Genomic DNA, 20,827 nt, shown 5'->3' with positions numbered 1-20,827 from the left:
AACAAAACCTAGAGAGTGGTTTTCATTGCAAATGCTATGATTGGGGCGCCTGGGTGGCTCAGTTGGTTAAGTGACTTGGGCTCACGTCAGGATCTCACAGTTTGTTAGAGCTCACATCAGGCACTCTGCTGTCAGCTCAGAGCCCACTTTGGATCCTCTGTTCCCCTATCCCTTTGCCCCTCCCCCGGCTCATGCTCTCCTGCTCTTTCTCAAAAATAAACATTAAAAAAAATGCTCTGGTTAAGTAGGCTTCATGTCTATATACAGAAACACTGCCCTCTTTATGTGTTATGCTAATATCTCCTTTCAAAAAGAAACAAACTTAGTTTGAATGAATGGGAGCTTCCATTCTTTAAAAAGCCAATTGGAAGTCCCTCTGAGTAAATCTAGATACACAAGAGAAGTGGAAGAAGGGACACACAGAACAATAGAAACACACACACACCCAATGTGGAAGGCACAAAGGAATGATAAGCTTACCCTAAAAGCTCATAAATGGTTTACGTCTATTATTCATTAGCAAATAAGCAAAACAGCTACATGTTGATAGATTTGTTACCTACTTATTGACAGATAGACTTGATTTTGCATCTAAGCTCTGTTCCCTACCAACTGAGTGCTCTTGTAAAAGTTATTTAATCTCTCTTAATAGTACCTGCCTCATAGGTAGGTGAAGAGAGAATAAAATGAAGTATGTTATGCATAGCTCTTAACATAGTGTCTTGCATAAAATTAATTTAAAAGTTTCAGTTGTTGATGCTACTGCATTATAAGCAAAAATAAGATAAAATAAAATAAAATAAAACAAAGGAGTGGGCAATGCTATTTTTTAGAGCCCATGGAATAACAAATGATAGATAAATTGGAAAACTACATAACATCTATTTAGTCTGTGTCCTCCCATAAAAAAGAATGATTTCAAAATTAGAAAGGAGGAGGGGCATCTGGGTGGCTTAGTTGGTTGAGCTTCCCACTTTTGATTTCGGCTCAGGTCATGATCTCAGGGTTTGTGAGATCGAGCTCAACCCGTGTTGGGCTCTGCACTGAAGGCGTGGAGGCTGCTTGGGATTCTCTCTCTCCCTCTCTCTTTGCCCTTCCCCCTCTCACTCAGAAAAGTAGATAGGAGAGAGTAAACAGTAAAGAGTACTTTGAAGCCAGTGATAAATGAGGGGCTAATAAAAAGATCGATGACCTGTTTGAGAGACATCTTCTCCCTTTGCCACACTGAGAGTCTCATCATCTGTCATTTGAATTATTGATTGGCAATAACCATCTGGCCTCTAGTCTCACTGATTCCAATATTCCATTCATGCTACCAACGCTCACTAGAAAAGAATCTCCATGCCTTGTATAATACCCTTCTCTATTGAAAATCTTTAGCTGCCTTTGATTCCTATAGGATAGATTTAGAATGGCATTTATGGCTTTTACCAAATCGCACTCTGTTTAAATCTAAAAGCATGACTCTTTTTTTAGTTCTAATTTATGCCTTCGCATATGTTATTATCTTACCGAGAGTACTTTAACCACTCCCCTTTTCTCTGATAAATAATTCACTTTCCTTCAGAATTCAGTTTAAGATTACCTTTATAAAGTTTTTCTCAAATCTCCAAGGTTTAGTTAATTTAATCTTATTCTTCTCCTAGGTTCCTCTGTATATAATTCTGTTAATGCAACTTGTTATATTTGTTCAAAAGTCTATCTCCTTCATAATATTTTGAGCTCCTCAAGGACAGGGACCATGTCTTGTACTGATTTTCAAAACAGCAAGGTCTAGTGTGGTGTCTGCACCACTTTATTAATGTCTGTTGACTGGATGAATAAATTAGTAAATAAATGTGTTAAATTTTAGGATATTTCTAAAACATATTTAAAGCAATGCAATAAGTTTATGTTTCAGGAATCAGTGGGATTCACTGGAAACTAGTATATGAAACTGAACTTGTGTGTTTTATATTTATAATGTATTTTATATTTATTTGTAGTGGAGATTCACAGTTGTCTCCCCAGATCCATTTTTTTTTTTTATTCCATGGTAACAGAATACCTAAATTTTTACTGGGCACATGGGCACACAGAATTTAAAAAAAGAACTTTCTAGATTTCTTTGCAGTGAGATATGGCCATATGACTAACTTTTACTTTTTATTTAAATTTTTTTCCATATGACTAACTTTTAGATAATAAGATATATGTGGAAGTGTCATATTATAGCTGCCAGAATCCATTCCTAAAGCAAATTTGTGTAGTACATTCTTCGTTACCCTTCCTTTCTGCTGCCTGGAATGCGAGTGTAATAATTGGAGCTTGCAGCAGTCAACTCATGAACGAGGAGTTGACCTTGAGATTGGAGGCCGTGAATGATGAAGAAATAATACAGAAGACCTGGGATATTGAGAATTGCAAAGAACAGAACATCTGTACTAGCTTTAGACAACTATCTCAAACTTTTAAGTGAAGAACAGATATATTTTTATTACATGTTAAGCACTTTTATTCTGGTTCTCTGTTACATATACTGGGAATTAGCAGACAGAATTCAGGGTATAACCAAGTACTCAGGGCTGAGTATGCAGTTTGAAATGTGTGCATTGCAGAGATCTTAAGAGACTTGCTTAATGCCACAGGGCTGGTAAGTGGTGACTTATGGAAAAAGAACGTGGACCCTTGCCTTCTAGTTTTGTGATATCACATACCTATATAACTCCCTAAGCCTTTGTGCCTAATTTGTAGAGGATAAAAAGACCATCTAAGAAGGTGGTCCTAAATGAGATGGTGCATTTTAAAGGCTTAAATGTTCAATAAATGTCCACTGCTTTCCCCAACATAACTGTCTCTGCTAGATCTGTAAAAGTAGAAAAATATTCTTGACACAATTTATCAGAGTTCGAAGAGAATACTTGGTAAATTCCCTTGGGTATGAAATACTTATAGATAAGATAGAGAAATGTGCATTAAGTGATAGAGCAATTCAATAAATGCTTAGCCACCCCCAAATGTGTTGTTTAATAAATGTTTGTCACCTTGAGGGAGGTATTTTGTGGCATGTCATAAGATTCTCTACTTAGCCTTATAAATTTTCATCAGTGACTTGGCTGAAGGGACGTTTGTTAAAGTTATAAGTGATGCAATGTTGGCAAGGGAAGCTAATGTTTTAGATGATAGAATCAAGGTTCAATACTTTTCCCCAACAACCTTAACTTGTAGACCTAATGTAACAAGAATCTTAACATAAAAATTGTGATTTGCAACAAAAATATCAGTTGCACAAGTACTGGACTGGGACAGCTGGCTTTACAGAAGCTCAGATTGAGTTTACTGTAACAGGAACCAATAGTAGTTAAGGAATGTCATGAATGTGTTGTTAATAAGTCTATACCAAGGGTTTTTCCAAGTATGCTTTGTAGACAATTCAGGTCAGAATTCTTTGAAATGTTTCCTTAATAATCATACTACTAATAATTTCTGGGGAAATACATTTAAAATATGTGTCCCAAACATTTCTTGGGAGAGAAGGGCTTTAAAAACTGAAAATCCTGGTTTGGATGAGTAAAGTCCCACTTTTAGAATACTCTCTTCCATTCTGGAAACTGAATATTAAAAGAGACACAGTGATGCTGGGTCCATCCAAAATCAGCCCTCCATATGACAAAGGATTAAGAGGCCATGGTTTATAATGACACAAATGAGAAATTGAGAATATTTATAGTGTGGAAAATTAGTCAGGTTGTTTAGAAGCAGAAGGTAGAACTTTATATCATGGGGTCAATACTACAGTATCACCTAAGCAGAAACCTAGATTCAATCGATAAAACACATACATATTTGAGGCTGTCATCTTCCTGTAATTATTCAGGCAGACTAGAAAACATCTTGCAAGAGGACTTCCCATTTTGGCAGGATTTTATTAGATGATATCTAGTGTTTCCCTCTTTTTGAATAATCTTGGTACCTTCTTTTAGCTTTCTATTTCTTCCAATGACTCATTGATAGAAAACCTGGAATTTCTATGCTTAAGATGAAGTTTTGGGGTAATGGGGGTATTTGTGGGGTCCAGAGCTGAAGACCAAAACAGAATTTTTGAAGACGTCTTTGGTGCAAAAAGGTGATTTTATTAAAGCATGAGGACAGGATCCATGGGCAGGAAGCGCTGCATTGGAGTCATGACAGGTAAGTCATTATATACTCTCAGGTTGGGAGGGGCTCAAGGATAGAGGAAGTCTGTAAGGTATTTTGGAAGCAAGGTTTCCAGGATCTTGAAGGGCTAGCTGTTGCTAAGGAAATGACATTTATTACTATTTAATAAAAGCTCAGTCATGAGACCCCTCAGATGTATATCGGGGAGCAATAAGCTTGGAGTATTATTGCCAGCATATATCTTGGGGCAATTGAGATAAAGAAAGTAGACTTACAATATCAAATTTGGGATACTGTTAAGCTAAGATTCTCTTTTGCCCCCAGCAAAGTGTCATCATTGAGGCAGCTGAGTTCCTAGAGGGAGGTTACTCTGCTGGTTTCAAGGACTTGTCAATGGGCTGTGGGCAGTAAGGGAATTTAATTTTTCACTTGCCTTAGTTTCCCACATCACCATGGCAAGCACTTAAACACTTTTCCTTTGTTCTTGGGTAGCCAGGAATGTCTGAGGAATATCACCCATATTCCACACGTGTGTGTGTGTGTGTGTGTGTGTGTGTGTGTGTGTGTGCCAGCCTGTATTTTGCCCTCAGCTTGCCCAAAGCTCCCTCATCACTGATACATAAAACAAGAATACTTTACTTCTAAATACTAGGTTAATTTAGAGCTGTTTGACCTGAAGAAACAAACTGTGACCCTCTCCATTTACCTGGAAGGTTTAGGTAATCACTCAGTCTAAATACACTTCCAATAAAAAAAAAATTTGTATATTATTGATTTTTTAAATCAATAAAAACATTAATACATATTTTAATTATTGATGAAAAATATGAATGTCATATTTACTTTCTAGTGTTAAAAATATGTACTGTCCACTGAACATATCCTTGGTGCAGCCTTAAAACTCTCCTAAAATCTCAGTGAAAATACATATATTTAGATTTGGGCAGGGGATGGGGAAAGTTATGCTCGTGTTGATCTTAAAGTCTGTTCATAGATAGACCCACTGCTAATAGATTTGGTCGGTATTTGCCAAGGAATTGTACAGTGTGGGTATTAGTGCTGAAAAGAGATATGGTGAGTCCAATTCCACACGGGGTGAAATTATTGATTTGTGTAAGCTTTCTCCTGTTGGTGCCTTCAGAACTGACTGAGCTAGCAAGAAATGCAGAATCTATTTACCATATCTTCATATGATTGCATTTATTGCCCTTGGAATAAGGTTAAAAATTAATTGAGCTCTGAGGTCAAAATTTTTATCAACATTATTTTTTAAATCAATTTAATTCTTAAAGAGTTACATTTTTACAGAGCTCCTAAGCTAATGATTCTTTAAACTCTTCATGGCATAAGGGAAATTATATTTTTTAGATAATAAATCCCCAAGTTATTTAATACTGTTTGCTTGCAAATGTAATGTATAAGGCATTCAGCAAATAACTATAAAAATATATTTAAAAATTGTCAATTAATTAACTTCTACTTGGAACAGAGCCTGTGCATTGTTAAAGTGTCCTAAATACACAGATGCAAAATCCCTGCAGTCACACTGCTGAGAAGAGAAACATTAAAGTGGAATAAATTGCACATGCCTCCAAAGAGCATAGATCTTTAAGCATGAATTAATGTGTTTAAAACAGGCTGTTAAGAAGTAAGTTATAGTGATAAGTAAGGATATAACTTTTGAATCAGGGTTGGCAACTCTTTCTATTTTGAAGGAGCAGAAGGAAGTATATTCAGGAAGTTAATATTAAGTAAATAAAATGCGAAAGTGAAAATATGATCATCCTCACATAAGGATTAGAGCACAAGCTTGCAAAAAAGTACCCCCTTAGAGACAGAGGGACTTCCTCACCTGGAAGGTTTGCTGTGACATGATTAATGTATTAACATATCTAAGGAAAGATTATATCATTTAGGAGATGTGCTGCCTGTCATGGAGATCTGGAAGGTAGGTCTCAGAGGCAAATGACCTTTACATAAGGCAGTAGTCTCTTACCATCTCCCTTCAAGCCTGGCTTTTAGCAAATCTTCCCTCTGTATCCCTGCCCCCTTCACCTCACCTTCTTAGGCGATGCCTTTGGCATTTACATCCACATTAGTTTGTATTACTGTTTCTTATTTATATCCTGATGTGTTATATGTTACCTTCCTGTTAAGGACGATGTTGATTTAGCTCTATCCTTGCCACAGGCATTTGCATTACCCACACTCCATTACAGTTATGTTATGATTTTGGTTTGCTATCACTACTCGGTTGTTATGATGACATAAAAATACCAACATCTGATAAACGTAACAAAAACAGCAGCGGCAACAACCACACAAAACTCTTCTTCAGCATTTACTCTGCGTAAGAGTCTAGTTTCATTTCCTTCCTCTGCCATTTTTATTGGTGAAGTTCAAAATTATTTCTTACTCTCCCTTTTAAAATTATTCATCTATTTTAAACTTTCTAGTACAATTGGCCTCCCAAGTACGTCTCCTCTTAGTACATGAAAAAAAAAACCACAAAAACCCACACATCAAGTGTATTACTAATTTCATCTTTTTCTTGCATATCTCTCCGAGAGTCTTACCTCCATCTGTTTCAACCTGGCCACTATCTGGGTCCCCTGGGCAAACACTAAATTGGTAGCTACCGCCATCCTGTCGATTTCCTTCACGTGTCTTTTGGTAGCATCCTTCTAATTCTAATGTTGGCGGTCCTAGATTTTCCTTTCTTTCTTTTTTTTTTTTATTTTGGTTTAATTCGTCATTTTGCTAAAGCGTATCTTCAAGTTACTTTCTGAGAAGTATTAAGAAGTGACTTTTGACACATTGATTGTCTGAAAATATCTTTATTCTCAAACTTCAGAGTTTGCTGTTTACAGTTTTATGAAAGAATTACTATTTTTTTTCCAAAACCTGCTGGTGATGGTCCATGGGTTTCTAACTTTCAGTGTTGCCTTTGAGAAGCCTAAAACCGACAATCTGATTTCTGAACCTTACTGTGTTCCTTTTCTTTTCTTTCTTTCTTTCTTTCTTTCTTTCTTTCTTTCTTTCTTCATTACGCTGGGCAGCAAAAATATCTTTACATCTAGCAGCTTGACTCCTTTGGGTCTGTACTATTTTTCTGTATTATTTAATTGATAGTTTCTTCCCCTCTATTTCTTTCTATTTTAAAAGTTGCTATTATTTTAATATAGACCTCCTGCTAATCTTTTTAATCTTTTTTTCCTACTTTGCCTTTTCATCTGTTTTCTAAGAGGTATCTTCAAACTCACGTTTTTATCTGTAGAAGTATCTATTTTACTGTTATATTTTTAATTTCTTAAATCACTTTTCTTCTCTGCATGTTTGTCTGTTAGCTCCCCATATATATCTGTGCTTGTTTCAGAGTGGCAATATCTTCTCTTTTATCCCTTTGGATATTTAATAAAGTGTTTTGAAGTCTTTTTATCCTCTCTGTTCTTCCTGGTTCCCCTGACTTCCTTTCTGCTGATTGTCTCTTTCACATCAAAGCATTTTTTGAAGTGTCTATTGATCTTTGATTAGATATTTCTGTTTAAGACATTGCCTTCAGAATCTTTGTACGTGCTTTAGGGAAAAGGAGACTTAACAATATTCATAGTAAGGTGATCTCCAGCTGGTGGAGATTTACATAACTAAGGGTGTGTTCTGTTGGGATAATAAAATCACCTTGTCTGTCATTTGGGAAATGTACATGTGGCTGCCAACATTTTTGAAACTAAAGGAAGAAGAGTATATGTGGCTGATTTTCAATATGATGTCTCCTGGGGATGCCTGGGTGGCTCAGTCATTTAAGCATTGAACTCTTGGTTTTGGCTCAGTTCATGTTCTCACAGTTTTGTGAGTTCAAGCCCCACATCAGGCTCTGTACTGAGAATGTGAAGACTGCTTCGGATTCTCTCTCACCCTCTCCCTCTGCCCCTCCCTCACTTGTGCTGTCTCTGTTTCTCTCTAAATAAATAAATAAATAAATAAATATGTATGTATATATATAATATATATATATTTTTTTACATATATATATAGTACCTTCTGGTCTCTCTAGTGCCATGTTCCCCAAAGTCCAGTCCTTTTAGATTAATATCTCCAGAAAGGAAATCCTGGAATCCAGTAACTACTTATATAGATTTTCAAGTACTCCTCTTATTTTTTTCCTTACTGCCACTCCTACTTTTAGAGTTATAAGTTTCTTCCAATTTCTTAGTCTTTCCACATTTCTAAAGATCAGTTTGTTTCTTGATTTCTGCCCTGCATAATTGAGTTTCAGCTTTAGCAGTGTTGGCACTTTATTTATCGTTTACCCATGTGCTTTATTTTTTTTTTCATTTTGCCTTTGTGGGTTTTCCTCTTTTTTGTAATTTAGTAGGATTTGGGGATGGACAAAATGTAAATCGATCCTTAAAATAATGTAACAGAGGAAGTTCTAAATAATTTAATTTCAGGAGTGACAAAATTAACTCTACCTCTTCCCAAGATATAATCTTAAGACAAAATATGAATTGTTGCTACTTCTCAGATTATAAAGCAAAGGTCATTGACATTGACCGTGGCTGCCCTTGTAATGGTATAAACCAACATTTGGCCAGAGTCAAATGCTAGTTTGTACACTCCATTGTGTGACTTTCAATGTTCAAAGAGCCGGTTAAAGTTAAGAGATTATAATAATGGTTTTCCTGAGCACCCTCTATGTAACAAGGAAATATATTCAAGTAGAAAGTAAGAGCTCTTTGGTTTGAATTCCCATGAATATCTTTCTTTAAGACAGAACAGGTGTTGCCTGAGGACACAAGAATGGTAACTTCTGAAGTCATCATCACTGTAAACTAACTTTCCGTTTTTGTGGATCATTCTTATGAGCTTTTCTTAAGCCTACATGTCCTCTTGGTGTGTTGACAAATCAGGTTTAGAATATGCAAGGTTTATGGACAAACTCTGGACCAACACAATTTCACAAGATAAATGTGGTGCCGAGTTGGAGAACAAATTTCAGAAAATAACCTTAAAAAAAAAGACAAATTGGGCAGTCAATATTTCAAACATAAAAATGGTCCAGTGAGGAAACAGAAGATACTAAGATGGAAACAATAGTGACCGAAGTCAGCACCTATTTTCACTATGCCTCTTGGAAGCCAGGTATATTAATCTGGAACCATAAAGCAAAACAGAGAGGGCATATGGATTCCAATAAAACACTCCATATTGTACATATAAGGGACTTACTGCAAAAATTCTGGAAGAGCCTGAAAACCAGACAGGATTTCAATGAAGCAACCAGGGGATAGTCAGCTCATGCCCCCTTGGGGCAGGGGGATGCAAAGAAGGATTGACTGTTGGAGTGTAAGAGCTGGTCTGCCTGGCAGGAGCTGAAACTACAGAGGAGATCTATCTATTATGTACAGATTCCACTAGAGGTGAAGAAAAAGAGAGGGACAAATACTTTGGTTTTTCCCTTCCTCAAGTCCTCCAATATCCCATCAATGCATTCCATTGACTGACCTTAATTAGAAACTAATATCAGAGAATCCTAGAAAATATAATTTTCAGACCAAGGCAGTGGATGCAATTAAGAACAAATGGATTAAAATCTGCACTTAGGGTGTGGATACTCTCTCCATGAGTGTTGTGTTGATAAACCCAGCAAATGAGCACTGGATTGGTAGAGGATAACACCACTAACTTTCTGATTGGATCCTTTTGAATACCTGGATATTAACAAGCAGGGCAAGCAGGGGAGGGCTGAGAATTGAAAGCAGGCTCTGCGCTGACAGCAGAGAGCTCCATGTGGAGCTCAGACTCGCCAACTGGGAGATCACGACCTGAACAAAAGTCAGGAGCTTAACTGATTGAGCTACCCAGGTGTCCCAGTAATTCAGTCATTCTTAAAGACCCATCAATCTTTAAAAATGGTCAAATTTGAGAGTTAAATGGGCTGTGTTATAAACCATTACTCTTGCATTTTTTTGCCTTTTATGTTGGTACTCATCTCTGACTTTTCATTATTGAAAAGTATTCGGTATTGCTTTTTATTTACAATTGTTTTAGACAGGATGAACTGTAGCAGCTTGGCACCTCCTTCTATAATAACTCTTACTAAGGATTCTGTCAACTGGTTACCTTATTTCCAGAAACCATACACTCTGGAACTGGGGGGAGACAACCGCAGGTTTTATCATCAGGTATACAATGAGGTGGCCATGGGCCAAAATTACATTTTTTTATTTGATCCCCAACAACATCTTTGCTTATTTTCCCAAGAACTAGTATCAATTCAGAGGCAGTGCCTAATAATAAATTTGGCAGGACCTTTTGGAAAAGGCCAGGAGATACACTCTTAGCATTTATTTATGATTTCATTCTGGTATCTTTCCTCATGAGTACCTGACATCCTCTTAATTCAAGGGTACCAGGTCTGTTATGGGATTTAGGTCTGGAAATTCAATAAGAAGTTATGGCTTTCTACTGAAATGACACTCCAGACTTCTGCCCATCTCATTTGGATATTTTCAGCTGTATTAACCAAGTATGGTCTTTCTGTACATTCTATATTAATGCTGTGGTCAAGAAACTTGCTATAAAGGTCACTGGGGGGGTTAAATGATATTAATAATCATAATTTTCTACTGCCTGACGTGGTTAACACTGAAAATCTGCTTCTGGCATTTATATTACTCCTTTCACTCACCCACTTGGTAACTTTCTGCCCATGGAAATCAGAGAATCTATTTCAACTGCAGCATGGAAACATCTCTAACCAACATCCTAGCCCAACAAAATTACACAAAGACTTTTAAAGTTACTGGTGATATCATAAGACTTCATTCATATGAGGACTTTAAGACACACAATAGATGAACATAAGGGAAGGGAAGCGAAAATAGTATCAAAACAAGGAGGGGGACAAAACGGAAGAGACTCTTAAATACGGAGAACAAACAGAGTGTTGCTGGAGGGATCATGGGAGGGGGATGGGCTAAAAGGGTAAGGGGCATCAAGGAATCTACTCCTGAAATCATGGTTGCACTATATGCTAACTCACTTGGATGTAAATTTAAAAAAATAAAATTAAAAAAAGAAAAGAAAAGAAGAAAAGTTACTGGGGCTCCCAGCAACAGTGCATTTCTTAGGACCTCAATATAGGGTATAGCTTCTGATAAACAGTTAGAAGATACATGGATGGGCCCTAACTGACAAAAACATTCTAGTGTTCCTCTTTCACAGAGCGTTTGAGTTTCTTCTTTACATCATACCAAGTCATTTCTCTGACATCCCAACTCTATTTAGAAAGGGCAACTCTTTAGCAAAGACTTCCGTTAACCCAGTTGAAAAAGCCATTAGAACCACTTTCAAATGCTCAGGCTGACACATTGATCCTGAGATCTGCAGTAAGTGCACTCATGTTAAATTACAGCCTCACCTAACATTATCTTCACTCCTCTTTCTGGTGTCTGGAAATTAACTCCTCCTCTAGTTACCCAAGTATTTGCTAATATAAATGAGAAAAGTTTAAAAAAATTTGGCATGCACTTCTTAGCCTCCCTGGGCTGGTGTTTCGACTGCCTCCTTATCGGTTGCAAGTAGGCTGTGACATGATGGTGATTATGGGGCTAGAGATAATGGGGAGGGCAAAGATGGGGCACGGAGAGAGCTGGCTCCCTCTTGTACAGTGACAGGGTCCCCTGCATGCAGGACTACACTCAGAGGAAGTCAGAGACAGGGCTTTTTTGGCTGATTGGGTTTGTGGGTACAGGGTGTGCCAGCTCTTCTGAGTTCCCCCATACGTAGGTATCCCAATCCTGGTTTCTTCTTCCCTATCCATGCCATAGTCCTCACATAATAATCTTGAAAGCATTGTAAACTCACTTGATGTCAAAATTTGTCAGTCTGTAGGATAAAATAGTGTGCTTTTAAATTTTGAAATATCTCTGTCCTTTGATATTTTATTTATTTTTGAGAGACAGACTGTGAGCAGGGAGGGGCAGAGAGAGAGACAGACAGACAGAGAGAATCCGAAGCAGTCTCCAGGCTCTGAGCTGTCAGCACAGAGCCTAATGCGGGGCTCGAACTCACAAGCCATGAGATCATGACCTGAACTGAAGTCAGACGCTTAACCAACTGAGCCACCCAGGTGCTCCTTGTCTTTTGATATTGAAAGTTTGCCAATCCTTTTAACATACCTCAAAGCTTCCACTGGTACCTTGAGCCAAAATTTTAGGTATTTTGGAGACTGTACTTTATGATTCTCTTTTCATATGGTATTCATTGCTGTAGAGGCAACTGCCTCATCCCATAGTCCTCTACTATCTAATGGACTTTATGTTTTAAAAGTAGCAATGCTTGCCTTCATTTCAAAGAGGTGATTTGATTAAATGTTTTGTCACCATTCACCAAGGTGTTCCAGGTTATGATTCCTGGATTAGTGGATTTTCACTGTCTTTTGGTCAAATTAATTGCTATCACTATAGTCTGTTCAATGGTGCCTCCTAGAAATTCACATCCACCAGAAACCTCAAAATGTAACCTTATTTTGGAAATAGGGATTTTGAAGATATAATTCAAGTATGGATAGAAATTAGATCATACTGAATTATTGTGAGCCCTAAATCCAATGCAAATGTCCTTATAAGAGATAGGAAAGGACACAGAGACACAGAAGCCATATAAAAATGGAGGCTGGGGTAGGAACTATGCTGTCACCAGCCAAGAAATACCAGGAGTCACCAGAAACTAGGAGACAGAAGAAAATATTTTCTCCTAGAGCCTTTGAAGGGAGTACAACTCTGTCTACACCTTTAATTTTAGACTTCTGGCCTCTAGCACTGTGAAAAAAATAAATATGTGCTGTTTCACGCCACCAAACCTGTGGTAATTTGCTACAGCCCTTGGAAACTAATACAATCACAAATTACATTTCTCTTTATGTATCAGAGTTATGTGCACTCTTCTTTTATCTGCTTCTTTACTAGTTGGGATTCTTAGTTACAGGCAAAAAAAAATTCTTTCTGATAAAAAAAAAGCACAATTTATTAAGGATATGGATGATTCACAGAACCTCCTTGAATGCTTGGGAATGAAACTAGGAAAATGGTTAGAAAGTCGATAGTAGTCTAGGCAGTTAGAAACATCCCCGATCGGGACCCAGGTTCAGTCTGGTGAGCCCAGCACTGCCACAGCCTTGGGACCAGACCAAAGAGCTGTTCCTCTTCAGTAGGTCTGGACCCTGCATAACACCACTGACCCTGGTGTCACCATCCTAGGCCACTGAACACTGTGATGCCTCTGACACTACCACAATGGAATTTTCTCTCTCTCTGCTTCTTGGCATCATTAGATGCAGAGTTCTAAGAGGTCATATGACATTGGCCTAACTTGGGTCAGTTTTCCAGTTTGCAGGAAGACAAAAATAGAACCTGGACCTGCAAACATCCATCCTCAGAAATGGATGAGGATTCTGCTTCCCACTAGATCTCATAAATCCTCGCCAATACATATTGCACATGTTTATCTAAGGCCAGTTCCATTGACTCTATACAAAAACCCATCCATACTCTGTCAAAATTTGACAAATAACCTGAAAGAGAAGTAGGAGACGTTGCATTAGGTTCTGTTACCCAAATGCTGTCTTTCTAGTAGAGAGAGAAAAGAAGAATGGCAAATACGCAATTGTTCTTTGCATCTCACTGATTACAAGTTTATAAAACTCTTGGAACAATAGTATATTTACCTTTCTTGTTTATCTCCAAGAGATCCTTGCCCGTATTTTATGATTATGTTATCTTTGTCAGCTCCATATTCAAAATTAAACTCAGGTGGTAAATTGATGACATTTGAAATGAATGAAAATGCCATGTTTAGGGATGATATTAAAGAAACTTGAGGACTTGATACTCTGTTTAAGCTGCTTTAAATGTCAACTTATGATATTATTTCAAACGAAATTTATTTCATATCGATCAAAAAGAAACCACTCAAAATGAGTTTAATAGATCACTTGAGATGAAGGAAAATTTAATGACTATGACAATATCTTATTGTCTAGGAAAGTCAGATTCATTATTGAAGTTCCCTAAAGAAACTTATTAACCAGTTCAAAATAAAAATCAATTTCCATGGTTTCTGCTGTCACCGCTATTGAAGTTTGAATACATATGACTGAATGGTTTCCCTTTGTGTCTGTGGAGTACTATGTGAGAATAAGTCACCAGTGTAGCATAACATTTATCAAAGATTTGGGAATTGGAAAAAAAACACAAAATGTCATGTCATGTTACTTTATTCCATCACTCTGCTATGGAATGAACTTCTGGTAAACATGAGAAAGAATGGGAATCTGAAAAGGTTTGGCAAATATTTTCATTCCATGAATTCACGCAATCTAAAATTAAAAACATTCTCTTCTACTACCTTTATTTGAAGATGAGAAGACTTGTCTTGAATCTGCCTTTGTGGTTAGGTACTGCAGATTGCTTTGCACTTCCTCCATTCTACCAGTCTTCTAGTATATTTTTCTCATGCAGATGTTGCAAAACTAAAAATTACATTTTTAATACTTCTTTGTACTTAGGTTCCAGATGCTAACTGATTTCCACTAAAAATATTTTCGCCTATATGAGACATAGAAAGCTCAAGTGGGAATGAGGCCGTCTTTGGGTGTTTGACCACACCCCATGGGCAGCCAAGTCCATGGAGATAGGATATTTTTCTGCAGCAGTCAGTATTCCAGTTTCTCTTCTCCAGCTTCCTGGTGATTAAGAAGCTATTGCCATGTTCCAGAATCTAGACACTAGTTTTGTGAGCTGGGAGACATTTGTGGCTTCTTGACTCTGGATTCCTGATGTCTGTGATGCACCTCAATGGTTTTAGTGTCGTTTCGCTGGAGCCAATGGAGCTCCCGTGGAAAGCAAGTTGTCAAGTTTGGGGGTCACTCCTGAAATCCCAATTCTATATTGCATTCTTCTGACCCTTGCAATAATTCTGTGGATATCTATTTCCCTGTCAGAAATCTCTTTCCAAATGAACATATAGAATGCTTTAGTGTTTTCTATTTCTGGACTAGAATGTTGTTCTATAAAACATTTAAAAATAATCCTCACCAGACAATTTCATCCATCTCCTCAACATGAATGATGGAATCCAACAAAGTGTAGACAGCTCAATTTAAAGATGGACACATCTTTGAGAGGCAGCCAGTCAGATGTCCTCTCCTAGAAGACTTTGGCTTCGGCTGAACCATGACTTCTTTAAATATGCAAGACCTAGAAGGATGAAGAACAGAACAAACTGCAAGTCTCTCAGGCAGTTAGTTGGGGAAAGAATCTTCATCCTCTCCGTGACCCTCAACCCCCACTTCCCAAAGCTTACCTTTCACTAATGTATTCGTATCCTTGCTGCTATCATACCTTCACTTGAAATCTGGACAATAAGCAATCTAACAGGTAATAAGATTGTTTCAAATTTCCAAAGAGAGATGGAAAAAAACATTTTTATCAGTCGGGTTTTCTAGTTAGACTTCATTTAGCTATCATGAGATATGCTGTTTACTTTCTTCCGCTTCACTCAAAATAGGGGCACATCTACTTCTCAGAGATGTCTAGACTTCACTTAGTGGTAAAGAAAAGCATTGCCATAGCTTTCCTGCAGACTTGTTTTCTGTTCATTTGCGTTAATTTTTATGGAGATGGTAATTAGTGAATTACTTAACTGAAATATCTTCCCAGTAATCAGGAGTTCATATTTTACAATTATTACCAAGTTCTTCAACAATAAATAGTGGCAAAAAAAGCATTTGAAGCCATAAAAAAGGTGCCATTTAATGAAATTAAAACCCTGGCTTGCCAGAGTATTATACATGATGACATGTTGCTTGAAGGAAGTCCATTTTACTAGGAATAAGTAAACACTGGTGGAAAATAAATCTCTGTTTTAGGTTTCAAATGCGGTTGTTTACAATATTGCACCTAAGGGTGAGAAACAAATGAGGTAAATGAATTTGTATATACATTCCATGATTTTCCAGCAGTGTTATAATTAAGACTATAAAACATTGCCTTTAGCAAATAGCTATTGTGGGAATTCTTTCACACAGCCTTGCGCATGGCAGCCACATTTTGTTTGCCTTGATTTCCTCTGACAATGATTGCAACTGTCTGCGGAAGGAAGGCAAAATGTAATTGTTATATAGAATTTGTTTACAAGAGAGACAAATGCTAACAGGATTAGCTTACCCCGATTAGCTTCTGAAAAATAGAGACAATTCTAGATTCAAAACCAGTTTCCTTCATAGAACAGAGAAAAACCATCCTTGTGTTTTGAATGGAACCACTGAGGCCCGGATGGTCAGGGGTCAAAGGCACGGAATATCATAAATCATACATAGAACTGCACAAATTCTCAGATAGGTGGGTGGATTTAGTTGAATCTCTGCACTGTCAATGTCTTTGTCAATATTTGGTACCTTATCCCTAATGTGACTGTATTTACCTCATTTTTAGCTCAAAGGCAGACTGCATAATTAATCCGACATTAATAGCCCACAGCCACGCCTTGATGTGATAGTGGGAGCCAACTTCCCAAAGCTCCTGGAAGTATTCCCTGCTGCATCTGAGTTTCCTCCTGCCCTGCACACTGCTCCTTCTAAGTTTCTCCCATTGGCTCTTCAGCATTTTCCATCACTCATTCCTTGTGCTTCTTCTCTTCTCCATCGACATTCATACTTTGGGTAATTTTATGCAGAAAGGCCATGACCATAAATACCATCCCATGATTGCCAAATGAATACCACCAACCTCAGATATCCCCTTGGTCCTAGACTCCCCTATCTGACTGCCTACTCACCATGGGCACATAAATTTTACATGTTTGCAAAAGGACTCCTGATCTGTATCTCCAAACTCAGTACCTTCCCCTGAGTCTTCATATTACTTTTCACTAGTAAGTCAGGAAAAATTCTAGGATCATGTTTATTTTTTTTTCTCTTATCACAGTCCAAATCCAACGCATGAACATGCCCTGCTAAAATACTTCAACATATATCCGGAATATACTGTGTTCGAGTTGCCATCGTGTCAACAGTGACAACTACATCTCCCAAATGGTCTCATTCCTTCCATCCCTCCCTCTTACCCTCCCCACCAACCTCACCCTCAAGTCTATTCTCCATATAGTTTAAAAATGTTTATTAGAGCACATTAAATTTAAATCCCTTCAATGATTTCCCTAGCATTTAGAATAATCAAAAGTCTTCCTCACGGCATAAAAGATCCTCTTGGTTCTGAATTTATGACTATCTGAGTACCTGATCTCCTCTGAATTCTCCTGGCTCACTCGCTTCCAGCCCCACCAAATGCTTGACTGTGTTTTGAGTACTAAACCTTGCTTTGGAGACTTTAAATTTGCTACTCTTCTCCAGTGTCACCTCATTTAAGAGACCACGACTGATTCTCCAACCTAAATAGCATAAAAAACGTACATGCTCTATTTCTTACTCTGTTCTCTTTGTCTTCATATTTCTTAAAAATTTTTTTTTTTAAATTTTAATGTTTATTTTTGCCAGAAAGACAGAGAGTGTCAGAGCATGAGTGGGGAAGGGGCAGAGAGAGAGAGAAGGAGAGACACAGAATCCAAAGTAGGCTCCAGGCTCTGAGCTGTCAGCACAGAGCCCGACACAGGGCCCAAACTCAGGAGTTGTGAGATCATGACCTGAGCCTAAGTTGGATGCTTAACTCACTGAGCCACCCAGGTGCCTCATCTTCCTATCTCTTAGAAATTCATCTTTAGGATATATATATATATATATATATATATATATATATATAATTTTTTTTTAATTAGCCTACTTGTCCCTCTCCCTCAATAGAATGTTAAGTACCACAAGTACACATTCTTTTCATTTGCCACCATGTCTTTGTGCTTAGATTGCAGCCTGGCAAATAGTAGATGCTCAAATACTATTTATTAAGAAATAAAATTTCCTTTTTCCCCCCTTCTCTAAATCAGCCTTCTCCTGAGTATAGCAATATCAGCATGAAATCTAATCTCCCTTTGAAAAAGATTATTATTAATCCTTACTTGCTTACTCTGAGCCACTATTACTCCTAAGTCTCATAGAGGCATACTCCCTGAACCTGATTCTCCTTTTGGTTGTCCTCACTTTACTAAATATTTAACATTAAAGAATTATTGTAACTTCAAGAAAGAAATTATTTTTAGTCTGAGATTATAGGTTCCATTTGGATTACATACTGTTACCAGGAATTAAAAGCAGAATAATTTTAATAAAGATTTCCCAAACAAAAACATAGCTTTAGTTATAATAATTTTATTTAAAATGATTCTTGTTTATTACTTATTTTTTCTTTACTCTTTGTGCTGAACATAAGCTTATCTTTGTCTTCATTGCAGTTATAGAGTGAAACAGGAAAAAATCTATAATTATTATCAGTGTTTTCAGATTACTATGTTGTTTTTAGTTTCTTTTGTGTCTATGATCTTTTGATATTTAGAATTTGGTACCTGCACAAATACCAAGATGAAGATAGTGTGAAATACTAAAGTAAAGATGATATATATATATATATATATATATATATATATATATTTTAATTTTTTTAATTTTTTTTTAATTTTTGATAGAGAGAGACAGAGCATGAGTGGGGGAGGGGCAGAGAGAGAGGGAGACACAGAATCCGAAGCAGCCAGTCTCTGAGCTGTCAGCACAGAGCCCGATGCGGGGCTCGAACTCACAGACCGCGAGATCATGACCTGAGCTGAAGCCCGACGCTTAACCGACTGAGCCACCCAGATGCCCCAAAGATGGTATGTTTTGTTCAAGTTTGTAGATCTCAGAACTGAGCAAAGTGCATTTATGTTGAATTAGTATTTTTGAATTAGATTAATTTGACTTGTTCATAAATTGATGGAATACTAAGCATCATTAAATATTTATTATAATTCCATTATTTATGACACAAGCTGTTTACTTGTGGTTTTCTTCTTAATACTTGTTTTCTATTGAATGAGTCATCTTCATAATGATATAGATTAGTGTTCAAGGACCTTTGGATATTTGGTTTCCCTTTGACAGTTTATGATTCCATCAAGTGTCTTCTTGTCAATGAGCTATTAAATACATGGGAAATTAGCATCTTTTATTGTAGTTGAAAAAAATCTCTATCATTTCTATGTGTTTTAGAGTTTACAAAGACTATCACAAATACTATTTAACTTGTTCTTAACAGTACCACGTCAGGGTTGTTGATGTTCTTGCCAAACAACCTCTAAAGAAATAGTCTCTGAGGTGCTCGGCAACTCCTGAAGATTATAGAGATAAAGAGAGGCAGGATCAAAAGTTTAAATGAGGTTCAACTGATTTCAAATCCCAAGCCATCTTTTTGTAATAATTTAGAAGAAAGCTTTAAAAAAAAACAAAACAAAATGATATGCTGCTTTATTGCTTGTACTAGTTTAGTAGATTTCACTAACAGTCATATCAGTTTCTTAAACTAGGATCATGTTTCCTGTTCTCAGTTAGAAATACAGCTGATCCTTGGACAACATGGGAGTTAGGGGTAGGAGAAACTTTTTTCATCAGTTTTTCTCCTTCATGGTTGTCTCTCTGCTCTGGTCAGATTATAGTGGGTTATTCATCTTTAAAATTATTATTATTTTTAAATTCTCAGTATGATTAAAGTTGAATTCTTTTTTTTTTTAATTTTTAATGTTTATTTTTGAGAGAGAGGGGGGGGAGGGGGGGGGAGAGAGAGAGAGAGAGAGGGAATGAACGGGAGAAGGGCAGAGAGAGAGGGGGACACAGAATCCAAAGCAGGCTCCAGGCTCTGAACTGTCAGCACAGAGCCCAACGCGGGGCCTGAACCCACGAACCGTGAGATCACGACCTGAGCTGAAGTCATATGCTTAACCGACTAAGCCACCCAAGCGGCCCAAAACTGAACTCTTCATCAAATCCTTGTTTATCGGAAGATATAGTGGGGAAACAGTTGCCTCAGAGAATCAATACTTTGCAGAAGGCCCTAACTAGACATACGAGTGAAAAGCCCAACATGTAGATTTGTACCTGATTATAAACTTTGTGACTCATGCTTAACTGTGTTCACCATTATAATAAATAGAGCATATGATGCTCCTATTCATCATAGTAGTACTTTATTTCTTCTGGGATGTGTTGGCTATGGTAATTGAGCCGCTAATAAATCAGAAGGAAATGAGAAATAAAAAAATATTAAAGCATTTCACAGACATTAATATAAAGTCCTATTCGTATATTTTTTAAATGGCAGAGATTAATCATCGAGTATAGTTTCTTCCATCAAACAGCAACATGTGGGATCAGGTTCCCTGACATAGCTGAACTTTAATCAGAGGAAATAATTAGAAATTGCTCGCTGTAATAACTTATTTCTCGCAATTTAGAGTGTGTCATATATCAACAGAAACAGACCAAGAGAAGGGCAATGGAGATAAATTATGTTCATAAAATGTTCATAATATTAGTAAAGGAGTAATGATTCTTTTAAGTACAGATGTAAAAGCAAAATTCTAATTATGCCTTAACTTTCTCACCAATTGTAAGGTGCTGAACCTCTACAATCTCTAAATAGTTTCCCAAGAAATGCTTCAGTACACTAATTGGATTGTTTGGAGGTTGTTAAGACACACGGTTCTTACA

This window comes from Panthera onca, chromosome B1 (genome assembly GCF_046562875.1).
Source record: "Panthera onca isolate mPanOnc1 chromosome B1, mPanOnc1 haplotype 2, whole genome shotgun sequence".
Classification (NCBI taxonomy): Eukaryota; Metazoa; Chordata; class Mammalia; order Carnivora; family Felidae; genus Panthera; species Panthera onca.
This window is presented reverse-complemented; position numbering follows the sequence as displayed.